Source organism: Choloepus didactylus, chromosome 4 (assembly GCF_015220235.1).
Source record: "Choloepus didactylus isolate mChoDid1 chromosome 4, mChoDid1.pri, whole genome shotgun sequence".
In the NCBI taxonomy this organism is placed as follows: domain Eukaryota; kingdom Metazoa; phylum Chordata; class Mammalia; order Pilosa; family Megalonychidae; genus Choloepus; species Choloepus didactylus.
Window position 1 is genome coordinate 120,531,541 of NC_051310.1, and position 22,894 is coordinate 120,554,434.

The 22,894-nt window shown below is 36.1% G+C and overlaps 1 protein-coding gene across 8 annotated transcripts in view; it reads right to left on the bottom strand.

Annotated features, from left to right (window-relative positions):
• Positions 1–22,894, bottom strand: part of RNF111 (ring finger protein 111) — a 180,368-nt gene that overhangs the window by 86,932 nt on the left and 70,542 nt on the right. The window lies entirely within an intron of this gene.

Consider the following 22,894-nt stretch of genomic DNA (forward strand, 5'->3'; position numbering starts at 1 on the left):
CAACAATCAAAAAAAAAAAAAAAAGAGGGGAAAGATCTAGCTGATTGACAATAAAAGCACCAAAATGTAGATTTCAAGACATCAAGTCTTATAAATTACTTTCAAAATATTCTAGGAAACTAGAGAAAATGAAGCCATTGCAATAATATCCAAAAAGCGATAGCAAATCTGAGAACTATGGAAAACATTACAACAAATGAAAACATTCAAAGAATACCGAGTGAATAATCATGCAAAGATAAGTGTCACTCTTGTACTAAGATCTGGGTTCATGTCTTGACTCTGCCTCTGACTAGCTGTGTAATCTTAGTGTATTAAAGTTGTAAGAAAGGGTTAAGTTTAGCTTTCACATAAAGGCAACATGGAATAGGGAAAATGGCAGCAGAACTGGCTTAAACAGGCTCCGTGGTAAAGGGAAGGAGAGATAGAAAGCCATGACATAAGCCTAGAATCAGTGCCAGCTCCTTACATGGGAAAAATAACCAGGGTTACTGGAATGTAAAGAGATATGGGGTATAATCAAAGGTGGGAACTCTCGGCAGAAAATTTAAACTAGTTAACTCTCTCTGATAGGCTGTACAATTCGAAATCTCAAAGGCGGGCTAGTTAGCTCTGTCGGATAGGCTGTAACCTCTGGAGTACCCAGCCAATGGGGAAACAGGAGAGGGACCTGGGTATTAGGGGTAGGATAAAACTATCATGTTCTTTTTTTGGCACACCTGCCATGTGTCTGGCTGTGCATCTGTTCTTGCAAGATCCTGAGAAAATTCTTTTCTCCTCCACAACCAGGTGAGCGTTTTAAGGTATAATGCCTGTTTCTAACAAAGTCTCCTATTATTAATGGAGAATTGTTAATTTCTCCCTTCAAATCTGTCAATAGTTGTTTCATGTATTTTAGGTTTCTGCCATTTTGGGCATATATATAGCTGTGTGATATTGGGCAGATTACTGTCAGAAATGAAGTTAACTAAGAAGAGAATCCAGGGACTCAGAGTTTTAGCTACTTTGATTTTGAAATTAACAACAAGGTGGAAATATTCCCATAATATCTGGTCTGAAAATAAAGATTTCAGTGTTACCTGGAGGTAAACAAAACCACTAGAGTCATTAATTATTTAATTCCATAAAAGTGAAGTTCTGAATATGGGGAACAAATGGCTAAGGTATATTGGAGGTTATCTACTACAAGTGAAAGCAGCAAGGAAACAAAATAAAAGCCTAGAGAAAAGTATCCAAGTCAGGAGAGGAAGGAATGAGGAGTTTCTGTTTGGGGTCATGAAAAGTTTTGACAATGGATGGAAGGAATGAGGAGTTTCTGTTTGGGGTCATGAAAAAGTTTTGATAATTAACACTGTGAATGTAATTAATACAAATTAATGGTTAAAATGGGAAATTTAGTGTTCACCACACACACACACACACACACACACACACACAAATAGTAGAAAAACCTGAGTCAGAAAGGAGAAAATCTAAGAAAGGGACTGCCATGGAAGCCATCCTCCCTGTTTATTAATCCCCTCCTGACTTCACATTTTCATTCTGTAGCAAGTACTCACAAAACACCTCAGTACTGCTCTTACCATCTCTATAAGTCAGTGCTTCCAACTATTTTTTGTTGGTTTTTTTAGGGTAAACAGGCCAGGCTGCTCTCGACTTTCCCTTGATGCCTTGGGGGCTGAGGAGATAAATAACCCAAGTATTTGTAACTCAATAATGGTACACTGGTTGAGAAGCTCTGTTCTAAAATTCCCTCATTCCTTTCTTCTATAAACACTCTTCCAAACACTAATTAATTCTCTAACAATCCAACCACCTGCTATTGTGCTATATTTTAAAAATCACTCTTACTAGTGACAAATATTTTTGACAGTAAAGGATCCAAATATTTACTTATTTCCTCAAGCCCTCAATTCCTTTCACATCCTTTCATTCTAAGCAAATGACTAACTCTTCCTCTGACTTCAGAGAAAATAAAAGCGATCAAGAAAAAAACTCCATCTTCCAATCCTTTACCCAGTCTCTAACATTTCAACTTATATCAGGACCCACCCTTATCAAATATGCCATCCTACTATACTGGAGAAAGATATGTTAAATAAAAGCATCCGCTTACTCTTAAAAAAGGACTTTAACTAGCAACCTCGAAGGAAGGAAAGGAAGGAAGGAAGAAGGAAGGAAGGAGGGAGGGAGGGAGACAAGGAAGGACGGACGGACAAGTTTACCAAAACAAGGGTCAGCATCCCCCAGATTTAACAAATTTGAGCTAAAAATATCAAAATATGACCTTCAAACCTTAAACATTTTTTTAGAGCACTGCTCAACAACTAAACCATAAATTCCAGGATACTACAGAATTATGCCATTTTGGGGTGAATGCTGTTTTTTGCTGGTATCACTCTTGGCCGCTACCCAAGCAACTATTAACTGTAAAATATGGTATTGTTCATAACTCAGTTACTTATAATCATGTTGTTCAAATTACTCCCATTTTCTCTTTCTGTAAGGCTGTAACACTCCATGTCTTAGACAGACTTGCAGAAACTTCCACCCTTTGGAACACAGCCTAAAGGAAAATAATTCTCTGAAGTGTCAGAGTAATTGTCAGAAAAGCCAACTGCAATTAAAACCTCTGAGAATAGCTATTTTATTTTAAATCAAATTATAAAAAATTGTTTCTCTAGATTTCAGGCATAACAGAACAGAAACAATATTGGTGGTAACATATAACAACAATTAAGAGACAGAAAAACTAAGGCACTTGTCCCAATAACTAATAACCTACCATTATGTCTAAGCCTAAATAACATTATCTGGGTGAAGAGATTCTAAGGGCAATACTTTAATATAGCAAAAATAAAAGCTGATGTTCAGAATCAATCCTGCACCATCCAGAAGAGAATATACTATTATTCAATACTATTATTCAATATAGTAAACATGCAAATAGCATGTTTTAAACATTTTTACAATAATATGGTTAATAATTTTTCATCATTTTACAGGGTAACATGGTAACATACCAACTGTGATTGACAATATTATCTCACAGTTTTTATTGAAAATTCACCAAAAAAGGCAAAAAAATTCAATAGTATAAGTAGCTACACAGAAATTCATTGAGTAGGAAAATATCAAAAAAATAATATATAAAATACTTGCAAAATATGGCAATACCCCTAATATGCAAAGAGCTGTTGCAAACTGATAAGGAAAATAAGTGACTTCAATCTTATCTATAACGTTTTATTTATGTTTATTCTTTACTTTTTACTTTGAGAAATTCATAAAAAAAAAAAATAGAAAACAAAAGATTCAGATGCAGTATTTAAGAACTTTCATCCATAGTGGGTGACAATCTTAATATCTAAGGCTAAATGTAAGTAGAACGACAAACACTGAACTACAGAATTTTGAAAATATAAGAGATTAAGTTAGCAAAACCTTCTGAATGTCACAGGAGTTCTCTTCAACTATTGTGGCAAGGACAAACATTGCTGCTCTGACCAAACTCTGTTTAGACTTGTGGTTACTATTTCAAATCAGGTTTTGCAAAAAGAAACCAGCAATAAGTTAAATCCTAGATTCAGGCCCAATCATTTTCTAAAACATTTAATAAAGTTTCAAGGCAGAAATATATTTAAAATTCCAATTTCCATTAACTGGACCCAAACTCCAGCCAGAGCCATTGGACAGAGAATCCCACCCTCCTTAACATTACCTGCCCTAAAGATCTTCACTTATAGTGACTTCCATGACAAAAATTAAGCATTCTGGGAAAGAGAGGTAAGGATGGGAATAACAACAGTTACAGCAAAGTAATACTAACACTAATATTACTGATGATGACGGAAAAGAACAGGTTTCTAAGAAGTCTGCAATACATCTATTTGTTCATTTCAGGTGTCCTGATGACATCCTTTTTGTATACAAAGAAAGTTCATTTTTTTCCCTCAGACTCAAAATAAACAACTTTCCCCTCCTCACCTGGCCCTAAAACAACCCCTTCTGAAGCTAACTTTTTTTTTCTCTAACATATAGCTTTTTTAAAGCTGCTTCCTCTTTATGACTTCATGGTGGAAGACAAAGCCAACACACAGATACTGTCACATACAGTGATGCAAACATGTTATGTTAAAGACCCCTTGACCATTCATCCAAATATCTAGATTCAGACTTTCCTGGGCATTTTCCACAGAACTGAGGAATCAACTAAAAGGGGTGCAAGGACTCAGCGCCCAGATTCTGATTTCTAACACCACTCTCCAATAAAACCAGGGTTCCTCGGAGAAATGGCAGATTCTAGGGCTGGGACAGGGAAAATACAAAATGAGCCAGGAGCATCTTGTGGTACCAAAATGTAAAGAAGTGCTCCAAAACAAAAGGATAGGACTATGTCAGAGTGACAATGCCGCCAACTGAAAGAGCTCCCAATGACCAAAGAACAACTTTAGCAACAAAATAAATAAGATAGTAGTGGATTATAACCCAAAATATACAATAAATATCCACAAGTCCATAAAATATAAATGATTCAATAAACAAATGGGGGAGAAGAGACAAATCTTCCTTGTAGAAGAATTCCAAATAATTTATGTACATAAATTATTCCTTTGAGTGTGGGCTTTGCTTAGTGACTTGCTTACAAAGAATAGATGATGGGAGAGGGAAAGTAACTTTACAGTGGAGAAAGCTGGCATACACTACCTAGGCCAGATGATCAAGGTTAACGTCCTTAGTGATAAGTCTTGTTGTCACCATGTACCTCCAATACGATGTGATAAGGACACTTCACCTCTGCGGTATTCTTCTCCAACACTAATAACCCCAGTCAAACCATGAGAAAAACATCAGGAAAACCCAAATTGAGGGACACTCTACAAAATAACAGTACTCCTCAAAACTGTTAAGGTCATGAAAAACAAGGAAAGACTGAGAAACCATCAGATCAGAGTAAACGAGAGAGATATGATGATTAAATGTAACGTACCAATGTTGGTTCCTTAGTTGTGACACATGTACGATGGTAATGTAAGATGGTAACAATAGGGGAAATTAGGTGGGAAGTACGCAGGAACTCTCTGTACTATCTCTGCAACCTTTCTGTAAGTCTAAAATATTGTAAAATCAAAAGTTTATTTTGTTAAAAAAGGGTAAGGGGCACAAGAATATTATTTACAAATTTCCCCTAATCCCTAAGAAAGGTAGGAGACAAATGAGCGACTATAGTGCTTGCCTTGATCTCCAACCTGACCATTCCCTCACTACTGCCAATAATGTCTTCAAAAATCTTATATGGACTATTAGGGCAATTGGTGGGAATCTAAAGCTGGGATTACCATGGGAAAAGAAAAGGCCTAAATCCACCTGGTCACCCCATTGGGATAGCAAGGCATGTATTTACATACCTTGGGAAATCATCATTCAGGGACTCTCTGCAGAGAAATTCTATTGAATTTGTGTCATCCTTCCAAATTACCATAGTGAATTTAGCAAATAAACACAACATTTCTTGGGTTAAAATGTTCAGCAATCATGCAGTAACAGCCAGTATGTACACAAAGCATACATGTGCCCAAGTGTGAATGTTTGTGTGTATTTTTTAAATCTATTTTTTGAGATCTAAAAAGGAAAGGAAAAAAAGCCTATTACGAAAGTAGAGCAGCTAAATAGAACTTTCAACCACTAAGGGCTACAAAGTCTCAGAAATTAAATAATGTAATTACCTAAGTGAAAATTAAGACAGAACTCTAGAACTAAACCACTTATTCTTATAAAATAAGCTAGGAAAATCTTTGGTCCCAACTTTGACAACCTTAGTTCCAAGTTGGACTGCAAGAAATCACCCTCAGCTGGAATATATGTCAAATCTAAATATCTATGCAATAAACATTTCTTGAGCACCTTAAATGTACTAGACTGTCCCGAGTACTGTAAAGACAAAGAAGACAAAGATATAGTCTAGTTCTTAAGAAAATTTAGTCTAGAAGCTAGAGAAAAATAACAGCAGGCATTAAAATATAGAATAAAAGTGCTGTGACAGAGGTATGCACCAAAACAAATTGGAGTAGAAGCTAATCCTATACTGAAGGGGTGGGTGTGCCAGGAATGGTTTTCAAGGAAGAATAAAAGAAAAAGGAGTGAGATGAGAAGAAAGGAGACTTGACTACTCCATTTTCCATGGCAGAGGTTCCCTAAATGAACAACATATTCAATGAAGTACACCTAGAAATGTATAAAACCAGATATCTGAAAAATGGAAAAGATAACATATGATCTTCTGAAAGACAACATATATCTTCAGTGATGCCATTCAACTTCAATTTGTCTAGAATGATTTTTGTTAGGAAGGAAAGTGGGAAAACTTGATGACTTCTTGGGATACTTTTCAGCATATGAAAGACTACACAAAGATTCAAAGACTTACAAAATTTCTCCCAGTATTCATGCTAATTTAATAACAGGGGAGAGAATCTGTTTTGCCAGACCTAAAACCCTATGTTCTCCCTTAATGTTCAATATTAACACTAAGCTCCCTCCTACTCTCATCAGGCAGCACAGTATCAACTTCTTTACCCTTTAACAGGTAAGAGGGGATTTAAGTTGTAATACACTTAGGTATACAAGAATACAAAACAAGTTAATGTTGTACAAATAATTAACATTATAAAATTAAGTTTACAATAAAAAATTAGCATACACCATTCAAGAGCATTATCAAGAAACTGAAAAGACAACATACAGACTGGGAGAAAATATTTGGAAATCATGTATCTGCTAATACATAAAGAACTCCTGTAACTCAACAACAAAAAGACACAAAAAAATTTTTAATGGGCAAAGGACTTGAATAGACATTTCTCAAAAAAGGTATATACAAATGGCAAAAAAAAGAAAAAAAAACATAAGAAGTGCTCAACATCATGAGCCATTAGAGAAATACACACCAAAACCACAATGAAATACCACTTCACAACCACTAGAATGGCTATTATAAAAAAAAAAAAAAAAAAAGGAAAGTATGCACAATCCTTATACTTTGTCAGCAGGACTATAAAAAGGTTTAGCTGCTGTGGAGAACAGTTTGGCAGTTCCTCAGAAAATTAAACACAGAATTACTAAATGACCCCGCAATTCTACTTCTACATATATACCCCAAATAATTAAAAACAGGGACTCAAACAGATATTTGTGTACCAATGTTCATGGCAGCACTGTTCACAATAGCCAAAAGGTAGAAGCAATCCAAGTGTCCAAAAACAGATGAATGGGTAAACAAAATGTGGTATATACACACAGTGGAATATTATTCAATCACAAAAAGGAATGATGTTCTGGCACATACTACAACATGAACCTTTAAGACAATATATTGAATTAAATAGACACAAAAGGACAAATACTGTAAGATTTCACTTATAATGAAATTAGAATATACACATTCATAGTAAAAAAATTAGAATACAGGTTACCAAGAGCGGGGTAGGGGTAAGGAATGAGGAATGCTCAACTGGTATAGTTTTTGCTTGGGGTAATGGAAAGCTTTGGTAATGGATGGTGATGACAGTAGCAGAGCATTGTGAATGTAATTAATATCATTGAATTATACACTTAAAAATGATGGAAATGAGATATTTTCTGTTACATAGAACCACAAGAGAAAAAAAAAGTTTTAATTGACCCAAAGAAAAATAAAAATCATAAATAGAGGGAATTACTGCCAATTGGTATGGAGTTTCTGTCTGGGTCAATGAAAAGTTTTGATAATGGATGGTGGTGATGGTGGCACAATATTGTAAATGCAACTGGTATCACTGAATTGCACACATGTAAGTGGTTAAAATGGGAAATTTTGTGTTGAATATATGTTACCGCAACTTTTTTTAACTGGCTACAACATAAATTTCATAATCTGTTTTGGGCCATGATTTCATGTGAGGGCAAAAACAGAATGTTTATGATATTCACAAATGACACAAAGGTAAAAAGGATTACATATAAACTGAATGACAAAATCAGAAGCTGAAAACAATTAAAAAAGCTTCGAATGGTTTGTAAAATCATTTAAAAATAAAACCTTAATAAACATTAAGTCCTACAACTAAATGCACCTTTTATATAAATGAGAAAATAGTGTGAGAGGAATTTTTATTTTTTTTAATTTTGTCACTGAATAATTTGCCTAAACTCAAATCACTGGCTAATATTTGGAGATACTCACTAACAATTGCTCTAAGTTCTAATACTGGCATAAGTTTATTAAAAAAGGTATATGATCTAACCTCTTTCCAGACTCTAATATCAAAGTTTCCTTGTCTGAATTTATCAAGTTCTAAAGATTTTTTCATAAATCATTACCATCTGATCTGCTTCCTCTCTATGACTTCATGGTGGAAGACAAAGCCAACACAGATACTGTCACATACAGTGATACAAACATGTTATGTTAAAGACCCCTTGACCATTCATCCAAATATCTAGATTCAGACTTTCCTGCTGTAACAGTCTAATACTTAAAGCTATTTTTTCTTCTCACAAAAACAAGCCAACTACTTCATCTGGTGTTCAACAATGACGTGTGAATTGTTCCAAAACTGAAGGGAAAAAAAGGGGTTTGACTTTCAGAAACTTAAAAGTTTGTGCTTTATGAACAACTTTAGGGATTTTCAAGTTATTTTTCACTATAAATCACTTTTGCCTTCCTTGGATCAGTGTATTCAGACAGCCAAGTGAAAATTCTTTTCGCAAGAAACATATGGACAGCATGCTATTAAACAATTATAGGATACTGGTTTGGGGAAACCAAGGATTGATTATCCCGAGTGCTGAAGTCAACCACTTTGTTCAACAAACTTTTCCTTTTCCACTACCAGTCACTGTTCAAGGAGTTAGGAACAGGAAGATAATAAGATGCTGTCCTCTCCTAAAGAATTTCTAGATAAATGTTCTAGACAAATAAATACAGTAATGCTAAACTTAATGTGGATTCCTATACACTTAAGTCTAATCTACACACATTTACTTATATACTTTTTTGGCAACCTACAGAATTTTGGTTCCAGTATACATAAATTGTGAGTTCCTCCTATTGGGGATAATCAGAAAAGGAGGCACTAGGGATTGATAAAGATGGTGTGAGAGAAAAGAAAATATTTTAAATTGAAGTTTGTTCAAGATAAAGGAAAACGATTGTAAAGTAAGTCCAAGCCTTAGAACTGGGTATCCAAGAGGCATCTATGAAGAAATAGATATATATTCACAATGGAATAAAATTGGCAAATCTGTATGTCTGGGAAAAGCATGTCAGAAAATCAACTCCAAAACCTTTTCCAACCCAAGCATCTGGGATCAGAACAGGATCTGGAAATGTCAACCAGGATTCAGAAGCCAGAGCCATGATCTATACCTCCAATTAATATCATCATAATGAAACTGAATATTTAGATGAAGAATTATATAAAACAGGTAAAAAAAATGTTCTTGGCATGCCCATTATCAGCAACAAAGCAAAACTAAATCATTAAGTACACCTTGTTGGTAGAAGGGGAGATGAACTTTGAAATGCTTTCAATGAACAAAGAATGGTAAATTTTACACTAGTTTGTTAATATTTTAGAAGATACAATACCACTGATAATACATTAGCTAACATTTACTCATTTGTTTTCATTCAAATAAATATTGAGAGCCTATTATAAGCTAGGCACTGTCCTACTGCACTGGGATCAGCCAAAAACAGGCATCTAAAGTTCCTGTTCTCAAGGAAATTACTTGAGAATGAGGAGAGACAAATAAGGAACAAGTAAATGAATAAACAATCAAGATAACTTTAGAAAGGAGTACATACTATTTTGGAAATAAGACAAATGATAAAGGTTGACCATCAAGGGCTCCTCTCTAAGAAGCTGACATTTAAACTAAGACCTAAGATACAAGAAAGAACCAGCCACCAGCAGGCCAAGCCACATGAGGAAGAAGAGCATTCCTGGCAGAGAAACTTAAGCAAGGTCCTGTGGCAGGAACAAGCCTAAAGTGCAAAAACCAAAAAAAGGGAAGCAGGAGGAAAAGGAGATGGCACATGATGAAGTCAGAAGTGGGTAAGAGCCAGATCAGGTAAAGTCTGTAGGGAACTCTGTGCCATGTTATTATTCCCTTTTATCTTCACTAAAAACTATTCTCTTCAAGGATCTGAGGCTTCCAGATATTAAGTGACTTGACTAAGGTCTGATACCAAAGCCTCAATCTTAACCCATATACACTGCTGTTTTGGGTCTCCTTTTATTCTTTTAACTGAATGAATAAACTTATGAATAAAGCTTTCTTGTATTCATTCACAATTTCAATCCCATGACATTATTTTTTACATAAGGTTATTATGGTCCTCAACCACAATTTCTTCTATTTATCAAAGAGCCCCAACTGTGGGAGGATGATAAGGTTATAATATATTGTAATAGCTACAAGATCATTAACAATATAGGAAAACAAAAGGGAGAGCTAGTAATTATGGAGGAGAAACCTTACAGAAGTTTAAGAGCTGGTCATTAAAGTAAGATTTCCTCAAGTAGAGAATAAGGATAATGGCACAGAAGAGGCAGATAGAATAGCAGGAAGGCAGTCACAAAAATAAAACAGTGAGTTTTGTCCAATACTATATATGTGTTTAAAGAAAAATAATTTCATAGAAAATACAATCAAATCATTGATAATAAATGTTTTGTAGGTATTCTGAAATTAAAATCTTATATATTTTCTTCACTTAATAAAACTATTTTGTATTTAAAAATATAGGTATTAAAATAGGCTTAGGCTTGGTAAACTGAACTATTCACCAAATATGTGAAAACTGTATTTATTCAGATATTTAAATATGACTTTAGCACTAAGAGCTGGGAGAACCCAGTTCTCTTTCAGGAACATAACAAGCTCTTGGTAAAATTGTCATGCTTATCGAAAGCAAAGAATCAATTTTGTTTAAACACAAATTATACACATATTTTTATCTCAAATCCCTTCCTAGCCCCACTAAACTGACAGTAAAAAAGAATTTTTTTTAATCCACAACAAAAAGATAATAGCAAACTGCAGATAAGAAAAGATGGTAACAAAATCCAATCATCTGACAGGAGCCATCAGAAAGAGAGCAAAGGAAAAAAACGGCTAAGAAGTTATCAAAGGTAATGTAAGAATATTTCCTAGAACTGAAAGACAAGCCCTTGCTTCCTCTTTGTCCTCAGAGACTACCATTCTCCTTAACCACTCCACTCCAGCCATAATAGCCTCTTGGCTCTTCCTGGACCAGGACAAGCATGCTTCCACCTCAGTGTTGTTGTACTTGCTATTCAATCTGCCTGGAATGCTCATCCCCCAAATATCCACAAGACGCCTTCACTCACTTCCTTTAGGTCTGTGCTTAATGCTTCCTTATCCGTGAGACTGTCCCTGACCACCTTATAATAAAAAGCTAACCCCAACCCCTAGACTCCCTTTCCTTCTTTTTCCATCTCAAGTAATTCCATAACCACCATCTGTAAAATTTACTTGTTTTCTTACTAAAGCAGAGTCTTTGTTTTGATCACTATGTGCCCCAGAACTTACAACACATAGTTGGCATTCAATAAATATTTGTTGAATCAAAAATTGTGATATAACTATTTTGAGAGAAAAGGTAAAGGGAGGAGTGTGAACTCATCTACCATAAGAAGTCAAAAGATAATGCCTAAAACTAGTTAATCTTCCGGAGCAGCAGTTCTCAAAACATCTTTACTTCAGAACCTATTTACACTTTTAAAAACTGAGGACCACAAAGAGCTTTTATTATGTGGGTTAAGTCTATTGCTATTTGCCATGTTAGAAAATAAAATGGATAAATCCTTAAAATGGAAAAAGTGCTTTAAAACAATTATTTTTAAAAAGGAATAATAAACCTATCATAGGGTAATAACTAACATTTATGAAAAACCATATTTTCCCCCAAAAAATGAGAACAGCAGGATTGTTGTTCATTTTTACAAATCTCTTTTAATGTCTGGCTTAATAGAAGCTGGATTCTCATAACTGCTTGTGCATTCAATCTGTTGTGATATGTTGTTTTGGTTAAATTATTTAAAAATCCAGCTTCACACAACCAGAATGTCTGATGACATTTAAAAAACAATTAAGTAGTTAAACCCTCCACAAAAATTTTTTTAAGTAAAATAACTTTTATTTTTTCGTCTTCTATTTTGTATAATCACAATTAAAGCCAAATCAGACCATTTATTTTAAAAAGGGCAGAGAATAAAAAAAAAGGCACAGAAGAATAAAACAGTTGCTATAATACACTGCTGAATCTTAATGGGATTACTTTATAAACAAATAAAATTTTCACAGAAATATAAACCTACTAACAAAATAAAATTTAAATTTAGTTTCTCAGAGGATGCCCTGATACAAGAAAAAAGAGAATATTTCTATGCATAAACAGGTAATTCAAAGGTAAACATTCCACATTCATGGATTGGAAGACTTAATATTGTTAAGATGTCAATCCTACCTGAATCAATTTATAGATTCACTGCAATCCCAATCAAAATTCCAACCTTTGCAGAAATGGAAAAGCCAAGCATCAAATTTAAATGGAAGGTAAGGGGCCACAGATAACTAAAGCCATTCAAAAAAAGAAGAAAGAAGTTGCAGGATTCACACTTTACAATCTTAAAACTTATCAAAACACCATGGTACTGACACAAGGACAGACATACAGATCAACATAACTGAAATGAGGGCTCAGAAAACAACCCTCACATTTTTGGCCAACTGATTCTTGACAAGGTGGCAAAGACCACACAATTGTAAAATTATAGTCTCTTTAATAAATGGTGTTGGGAAAACTGGATCTCCATCTGCAAAAAAATAAAAATCAAAAAAAGGAGGACCTCTACCTAACACCATCTACAAAAATGAACTTAAAATTGATCAGGACTTAATTATAATAGCCATAAATATCAAACTCTTACAAGAAAACATAAGGAAGCATCTTAAGCACCATGTATTTAGTAATGACTTCTTAAGACTTTAAACCCAAAACACAGGCAACAAGAAAAAAAAATGGGACTCATCAAATTAAAAGCTTTTGTGCCTCCCCAGAGTAATCTGGGCAGAGAATAAAAAGTATTTACAAAGCCCCCTTGAGGGACTGTGGAAAAAATGTGAAAATATTAAACTTCCCCAGCTGGGGAATTCCTGATATTCTCACAACCTTTGAAGATCACCAGCTTAGTAGGCTGAGCCCTTGATCTTGGGGCTTGCCCTTACAAAGCTTGATATCACAAAGGAGAGGGTCATCCTACTCACAATTGTGCCTAGGAGTCACCCACAGAAGGCCTCTTTTGTTGCTCAGATGTGGCCTCTCTCTCTGAGCCAACCCAGCAGGTAAATTCACCACCCTCCCCCTCTATGTGGGACATGACTCCCAGGGGTATAAAACTCCCCAACAATATGGAACAGGACTCCTGGGAATGAGCCTGGACCCTGTATCGTGTGACTGAAAAAGCCTTTTGAACCAAAAGGGGGAGGAGAATGGAAACAAAATAAAGTTTCAATAGCTAAGAGATTTCAGATGGAGTCGAGAGGTCTTTCTGGAAGTAACTCTTATGTGTTATATAGATACCTGTGCCGGTTTGAACGTATTATGTCCCACAGAAAAAGCCATATTCTTTGATGTGGTCTTGTGGGGCAGACGTTTTGGTGCTAATTAGATTTGCATGGAAATGCGCTCCACCCCACTATAGGTGATAACTCTGATGAGATATTTCCATGGAGGCATGGCCCCACCCATTCAGGGTGGGCCTTGATCAGTGAAGCCAAATAAATGAGCTGATGGGCAGAAGGAACTCAGTGCAGTGCAGCTGCAGCTGTGAGTGATGTTTTGAAGAGGAGCTACAGCCAAGAGGGACACTTTGAAGAAAGCACAGGAGCTGCAGATGAGAGACAGTTTGAAGACGGCTGTTGAAAGCAGACTCTTACTCTGGAAAAGCTAAGAGAGGACAAATGCCCCAAGTGCAACTAAGAATGGCATTTTTGAGGAACTGCAGCCTAGAGAGGAATGTCCTGGGAGAAAGCCATTTTGAAACCAGAACCTGGGAGGAGATGCCAGCCATGTGCCTTCCCAGCTAAAAAGAGGTTTTCCGGACACCACTGGCTGCCCTTCAGTGAAGGTACCCGATTGCTGATGTGTTACCTTGGACAGTTTATGGCCTTAAGACTGTAACTGTGTAGCCAAATAAACCCCCTTTTATAAAAGCCAATCCATCTCTGGTGTTTTGCATTCCGGCAGCGTTAGCAAACTAGAACAATATCCCTTTTTAGTTTTTAGTTTATTAGAATAGTTAGAAGGAAATATCTGAAATTGTTGAACTGCAATCCAGTATCCTTGATTCTTGAAGATGATCATATAACCATATAGCTTACACAGTGTGACCATGTGATTGTGATAACCTTATGGCTCACACTCCCTTTACCCAGTGTATGAACAAATGAGTAGAAAAACTGGGGACAAAAAGTAAATGAGTAATAAGGAGCAGGGGGATGTGGGATGTTTTGAGTGTTCTTTTTACTTTTATTTTTATTCTTATTTTTAGTTTTTGGAGTAAAGAAAACATTCAAAAATTGACTGTGGTGATGAATGCACAACTACATGATGATACTGTGAACAACTGTTTTACATTTTGGATGACTGTATGGTATATGAATATATTTCAATTAAAAAAAGTTAATGAGGGGGAGAAAAGGGGTACAGGATGCTTTGAATCTTCTCTTTTACTTTTATTTTCTTGTCTTACTTTCATTTTTATTTTTTGGAGTGATGAAAATGTTCACAAATTGACTGTGGTGTTGAAGGCACAACTATGTGATGAAACGGTGAACAACTTGTACACTTTGGATGATTGTATGGTATGTGAATATATTTCAATGAAATCACACTAAAAAAAAAAAAGTTTGTCTCAAACGACTTTACCATGAAAGTAAAACAAAAACTTACAAAATGGTGGAAAATATTTGGAAATCACATATCCAATAAAGGTTTACTATCTAGAATACACAAAGAAATACTTCAACTTAACAACAAAAAGACCAACAACTCATTTTAAAAATGAACAGGAGTTGACAATACGTCTCTCCAACAAAGATACTCAAATGGACAGAAAGCACAAGAAAAGATGCTCAACATCAGTTAGCTATTAGGGAAAAGCAAACCAAAATCACCATGAGATACTATTTCGCACCCACTAGAATGGCTGCTGTTTAAAAAATGGAAAATAATGAGTGTTGGGGAGGATGTGGAGAAATAAGAACACTCACTCATTGCTGGTGGCAATGTAAAATGGTGCAACCACTGTAGAAGACAGTTTGGCAGTTCCTCAGAAAGCTAAGTATAGAATTACCATATGATCTGGCAATCCCACTACCAGATATATACCCAAAAGAACTGAAATCAGGGACTCAGATATTTCCACACCGATGCTCATGGTGACATTATTCACAACTGCCAAAAGATGTAAGCAACCCAAAGTGTCCAACAACCAATGAATGGATCAACAGAATGTGGTATATACACACAATGGAATATTATTCAGCTGTAAAAAAGAATGCAATTCTGACACGTGACAACATGAATGAACCCTGAAGACATCATGTTGAGTGAAATATGCCAGACACAAAAGGACAAATATTGCATGATCTCATTGTAATGAAATATTTAAAATAAGCAAACTCAGTCAGAATCTAGAATATATGTTTTATCAGGGGACAGGGTAGAAGCAGGGAACAGGAAAGTTAAGGCTCAAAATGCACAGTGTTCCTACTCGGAACAAAGGAAATGTTTTGTTAATGGAGGTGATGATAGTAGCACAACATTGTGAACATAATTAATGGCACTAAAATATGTATCTGAAAAAGGTTAAAAGTAGGAATGTTAGGTTGTATATATCACAACAGAGAAAAAAAACAATAAACATGGAACTATACTATACAAACAGTGAACCTTAAGTTAGTTGTGGACTTTAGTTAACAATACCACTGCAAAAATGTGCTACTGTCAATTATAACAGATGTTCCACACTGGTGTGGGGTGTTGGTGGTGGGAGGACACATGGGAATCCTATATTTTATGCATGATTGTTCTGTAAACCCAAAACTTTTCTAATGAAGAAAAAAAAAGATTAAAAAAATAATAAGGGGAAAAAAGTAAACTGAAGAAAAAGTAGGGAATTATCATCAGAACCTTGTATAGGCAATGGATACTTGGATTTTATACCAAAAGCACAGGCAACAAAAGAAAAAAAGATAAATCTGACTTCATCAAAATTAAAAATTTTCATGCATCACAGGGCATCATCGAGAAAGTGAAAAGACAACTTACAGAATAGGAGAAAATATCTGGAAATCATGTATTGGCAGGGGTTTAATATCAGAATATATAAAGAATTTGTACAACTCACCAACAAAAAGACAAAAAAAAATTTTAATGGGCAAAGGACTTTTGATTAGATATTTCTCCAAAGAAATAGCCAATAAGCACATGAAAAGATGCCCAACATCATTAGACATTAAGGAAATGCAAATCAAAATCACGAGATGCCATTTTATACTTGCTAGGATAGCTATTTATTTTAAAAAGCAGAAAATAACAAGTGTTGGAGAGGATGCAGAGAAACAGGAACCCTTGTACACTGTTGATGGGAATGTAAAATGGCGCACCCTGAGGAAAAGTGTTTAATGGTTCCTCAGAAAGTTAAATATAGAATTAACATATGACTCAGCAATCCCACTTCTAGGTATGTACTCAAAAGAATGGAAGGCAGGGTCTCAAACAGATTATTTGCACACTGTTGTTGATAGCAGTATTCACAATTGCCAAAAGATGGAAGAAATCCAAGTGGCCATGAAAAGATGAATGGATAAACAGAATGTCGTATATACACCTGATAGAATATTATTCAGCCATAAAAAGGAATGAACTTCTGATACATGCTATAACAGGAATGAACCTCAAAGACATCATATTGAGTGAAAAAGTCAAATATTGTATGATTTCACTTATAATAACTAGCATATGCAAATTCATGGAGACGGAGAGTAGACTACAGGTTACCAGGGGCAGAGGATGGGGGGAATGGGTAGCTATTTCTCGGTAGGTACAGACAGAGTTTACTGAAAAAGTTTTGGTAACGGATGATGGTGATGGGAGCACAACATTGCAAATGTATTTAATATCACTCAATCATATACTTGAAAGTGGTCAAAATGGAAAATTTTATATTGTATATTAAAAAAAAAAAAACAACTGGATTTCCCACTAAAGGAAACCAGGAATCCTTAGAAAAATGGCTGAATCTAGGACTAATATAGGGAAAACACAAGATAAGCATGGAACATCTTGCTGTGCCAAAAAGGAGCACTCAAAAAAAATGAAGAGGGCATGTAAAAAAGATACAAGTTGAGCATCAAAATAAAGGCAGCTGTAGATTATAACCCATTGAATAAAACAGGGAGTACATCAGTCCATATTGACAATCAATACATAAAGGGATGACTCTTGCTTACAATAGAATGCCTACTGACAAGATGATGGAGATGATAGAGTTAAAAAACAACCATTTTGCAACCAGCAGAGAAAGGATCAGTTCAGGCAAGAACCATCAATGGATGCTAAACCCAGGGGAAAAAGTTTGATAAGGAGCCAAAAAAATCTAGTGAGGAGCCAAAAAGTCTGATGAATGGATATATGCATTATCTCAAAGCTATCCCAACAGACTGTTTATTAGTTGCAAGGATAAAATAATAACTATATAGTAGAGAAACAAGACAACCTGTGACCAGGTAGTAAAAATTAACATTATCAATGAGGGGCAGCCTTTCATGTGCCTCCATATTATATCCTGTGAAGGATACAAAATTCCTGGCTGGAGATGAATAATCTGAACCTAATTATGAAGAAATATCAGACAAATCCAAATTGAGGAATATTCTATAAAATAAATGGCCCATATTCTTCAAAAATATCAATGCAATGAAAGATAAAGGCTAAGGCACTGTGCCAGATTAAAGGAGACTAGAGACAGGACAACCAAATGTTATTTGTGATGCTAGATTGGATCCAATGATGAAGGTGGAGTAAATGCTATAAAAAAACAGATGCTATTACTGGGAAACTGACAAAACTGGAATACAGACTACAGATTAGATAAAGGTTTAGTATCGATGTTAAATCTCCTGGGTTTGGTGACTGCATTATGATAATGCAAGAGAATAAAATACACAGTGAATATTTACAAATTGGCATCATGTTTGTGATTTACTCTCAAATGATTCAGAAAAGAGAATGCAAAAGCCACTGTGATAAAATCTGGTGATTCTGAATAAAGGCTATTCAAGAGTTACCTATACTAAGGAGAACCTAAGATGGCGGCTAGAAGAGACAGGGGAAAAAAAAGACCTCCATGAAAAATACTAGATAGAGGCCAGAAAGTGACCCAGAACACCAGTTCCAGTGATGCACCAGCTGCACAAGGTCTGCTAAATCCACAGGGACCGTGCACTTGGTGAAACCGGGAGTTGGCATTCTGAAACGAGTGAGTGAGCCTGCTGAATGTCTGGCAGCCACGCTGTGGTATGGGGGAACCATGGGTTGGCGTTTGGAGGCGGACTAGTTCTCTTTTAAAAAAACCCAAAAGCAGTTGCAGATGAAGCAGCAAGAACCACACAGTGAAGAGCGTCAGGAAAGGGCTGTGCAAACACCTCAATATCTGGCATGGAAGATAGCCTTTCACGCACCCACTGCTAGCTGTCTTGGAGCGAGAAGGGCAGAGGGGAGCCAAAAGGGGAAAAAAACCACGCCCCTTGCAGCTATCTTCCCGGTGGGCCAGGAAAGCTACTGCCCGGCACCGGAGACACTGCCCAGAGTCGTGCCAAGGGACCCAGTGGGATGGGAAGTGTTTCCGGCAACACCATGCACACGCCACAATATAGGGCATGGACAACAGCCTTTCGTGCACCCACAGCTAACTGCCCCAGAGCTGGGAAGGCGGAGCTGTGTGAAAAGGGGGAAATTAACACACCCCATTCAGCCATCTTTACAGCAGGCTAGGAACACCCCCTGCATTCTGGGAATGCCCCTGCAAGGCCCGGTGGCCCAGGGCTTCCCTTGAGGGATGGCGCGCACTTGTGATGTAGCACTGCCTTCCCTCAGCAGAGGCCCTAGAAGGGCACGGCTGGGAAGAGGAACCCACACAGAAATCCCAGGACCCTATGCCAATACCAAGGACTTGTGAGTCAGCAGCAGAGACAATCTGTGGTGAGACTGAAATGAAAGTTTAGACTCTTGCAACAGCCTTAAATCTCCAGGAACACCTGGGCAGTTTGATTATTAAAGCTGCCCTGTCTCCCTAACCACTCAGACACACACCCCACATTCAGGGCAGACAACACCAACAACACACCCAAACTTCGTGCACAAACTGGACTCCACAAGAACCAGACCCCCACACACCACAAAGACAAAGTTGGGGAGAACTGACTTGAGGGGAATAGGTGACTCGCGGATGCCACCTGCTGGTTAGTTAAGAGAAAGTGTATGCTACCAAGCTGTAGATCTGACAAATTAGAAACTGGTGTCTGAATAATCCTTTATATCCTAAAAGAACCCTATCAAGTAAAGCAAATGCCAAGAGCACAAAAACAACAGAAAATTTTAAAGCATATGAAAAAAACAGACGATATGGAGAACCCAAACCCAAACACCCAAATCAAAAGATCAGAGGAGACACACTACTTGGAGCAATTAATCAAAGAACTGAAGACAAACGAGAGCATGGCACAAGATATAAAGGACATGAAGAAGAGCAAGGCGCAGGATATAAAGGACATGAAGAAGACCCTAGAAGAGCATAAAGAAGAAACTGCAAGAATAAATAAAGAAAAATAGGGGATCTTATGGAAATAAAATAAACTGTTGACCAAATTAAAAACATTCTGGATACTCACAGTACAAGACTAGAGGAAGCTGAACAATGACTCAGTGACCTCGAGAACCACAGAACGGAAAATGAAAGATCAAAAGAAAGAATGGGGGAAAAAATCGAAAAAATCAAAATGGATCTCAGGGATACAACAGATAAAATAAAACTTCCAAATATAAAATTCATTGGTGACCCACAAGGGGAAGGGAAGGGTAAAGGTCTAGAATGAGTATTCAAAGAAATTGTTGGGGAAAACTTCCCAAACCTTCTACACAATATAAATACACAAAACATAAATGCCCAGTGAACTCCAAATAGAATATATCCAAATAAACCCACTCCAAGACATATTCTGATCAGACTGCCAAATACTGAAGAGAAGGAGCAAGTTCTGAAAGCAGCAAGAGAAAAGCAATTCACCACATACAAAGGAAACAACATAAGACTAAGTAGTGACTACTCAGCGGCCACCATGGAGATCTAACAAATTAGAGATTGGTGTCTGAATAATCCTTTAATCCTAAAAGAACCCTATGAAGTAAAGCAAATGCCAAGAGCACAAAAAAACCCAGAAAATTTGTGGCATGACATATTTAAAATTCTGAGAGAGAAAAATTTGCAACCAAGAATACTTTATCCAGCAAAACTCTCCTGCAAATTTAGCAAAACTCTCCTGCAAATTTGAGGGAGAGCTTAAATTTTTCACAGACAAACAAATGCTGAGAGATTTTGCTAATAAAAGACCTGCCCTACTTCACATACTAAAGGGAGCCCTATCAACAGAGAAACAAAGAAAGGAGAGAGAGATATAGAGAAATTTAACAGACATATTTAGAACATTACATCCCAAATCACCAGGACACACATTCTTCTCTAGTGATCACAGAAATTTCTCCAGAATAGACCATAGGCTGGGACATAAAACAAGCCTCAATAAATTTTAAAAAAATTGAAATTATTCAAAGAACATTCTCTGACCACAATGGAATACAAATAGAAGTCAATAACCATCAGAGACAGAAAATTCACAAACACCTGGAAGTTAAAAATGAGGCGGAGATGAAAACATTCCCGGATAATCAAAAGCTGAGGGCCTTCATCACCAGTAGATCAGTCCTATGAGAAAGGCTAAAGGGAATTGTGCAGGCTGAAAGAAAGGGACACTAAACAATTGACTGAAACCACATGAAGAAATAAAGATTTCCAGTAAAGATCACATGGTAAATATAAATACTAATACTACTGTATTTTTTATTTGTAACTCCTCTATTTACTTCCTACAGGATCTAAAATACATAAAGTGTAATGATAAATCAGTGGTTTTGGACTCAATGTAAAATATGTAATTTTTGACAGGAAATACAGAAAGGTGGGGGAATGGAGGAGTATAGGAACATAGTTTATGTGTCCTATTGAAGTTAAGTCAGTATCAAAGAAAACAAGATTGTTATAGATTTAAGATATTAAATTTAAGCCCCACAGTAAACACAAAACAAGTATCAGAGAATACGATCACAGAGATGAAAAGTAGAGTATGGGTTACGAGAAGTGGGGGAAGGGGCAATGGGGAGTTAATAAGAAATGAATGCACGGTTTCTGTTTGGGGTGAAGGGAAATTTCTAGTAATGGATGGTGGGAAGGTGATGGCATTGCAACATTGTGAATGTGATTAATCCCACTAAATGGAATGCTTGGGAGGGGTTGCAATGGGAAGATGTATGCTGTATGTATGTTTCCATAATTGAAAAAAAGACAACCTAAACAGATAATGACAATTAAATGCCATAGATGATCCTGGATGAGATCTAAGAATAGTGGAGAAAAGGCTCAAAAGGACACAATTGGAACATAAGGAAAAAATGAAATATAGAATGTAAGCTTTATATCAATGTTAAATTTCTTGAACTTCTTAACTACACTTAATGTGATTACATAAATGAATATTCTTGTTCATAGGAAATGTATATGTGAATTATATTATTTGTTCAAGGATGTGTGCAACTTGGTCTCATATGTGTAGAAGACAGAGCAATAGATGATGGATGATAGACAGGAAGGGAGGGAGGGAAAGAAAGAAATGGTAAAGTGACAAAATATTAAAGTTGGTAGATCAGGGTATCATTGGAGGGGGGTTGGGGTATGCTGGAGATCTGTATATGGGGTTTGTATTATTTTTGCAACTGTTACTGTAAGTTTGAATTTACTTCAAAATAAAAATTAAAAAAAAAAAAAAGTTCCTTGTAGTATATATTTAAACTGTTTCATAAGTTTGTCATTATTCCAAATAAAAAGCTTAAATAAAAAGCTTAAATTATGATGTCAAAAGGTGATGAAAACAAATGATTTATTCTAATGTCCTAGAGCACATACAGACAAAGGAAATGCTACAACAGTAATTCAACACAGCTCCATATAGAATTTCTTAAATTTTCATTCTCTAGAAAAGGAAAAGTAATTTTTAAGTGTCTACCACATAAACAGTAAAATAAGTTGCAGATTTTGTATGCTTCTCAGGAAAATACAGAAACATCAGTTAAAAACTATGATTTGCATGTTAACAGAGCTCACACTGAAAGACTCTCCTCCCTCTAGCAATCTTTTTTGCCTCTCATAGGCAGGTCTTAATGTTCTGCTCTTTGCTATAACTCCAGCACTGGCACAGTACCTGAAATATAGTAGACACTCATAGTTGCTGAAAAAATGCTGTACATTTAGCAAGAGGAATGAAATAATGTATTTTATCCAAGTGAGAAGACGAGGGGAAAAGGGGGCAGCTGGGGAACTCCTATAAATGGTTCTAAATACATTTTAAACATGTTATGAACATTTTCAAACCTCACAAAAGCAGAGAATATTATCAAGACTGTGTGCTATACTTGCTTCATCTAACTCAT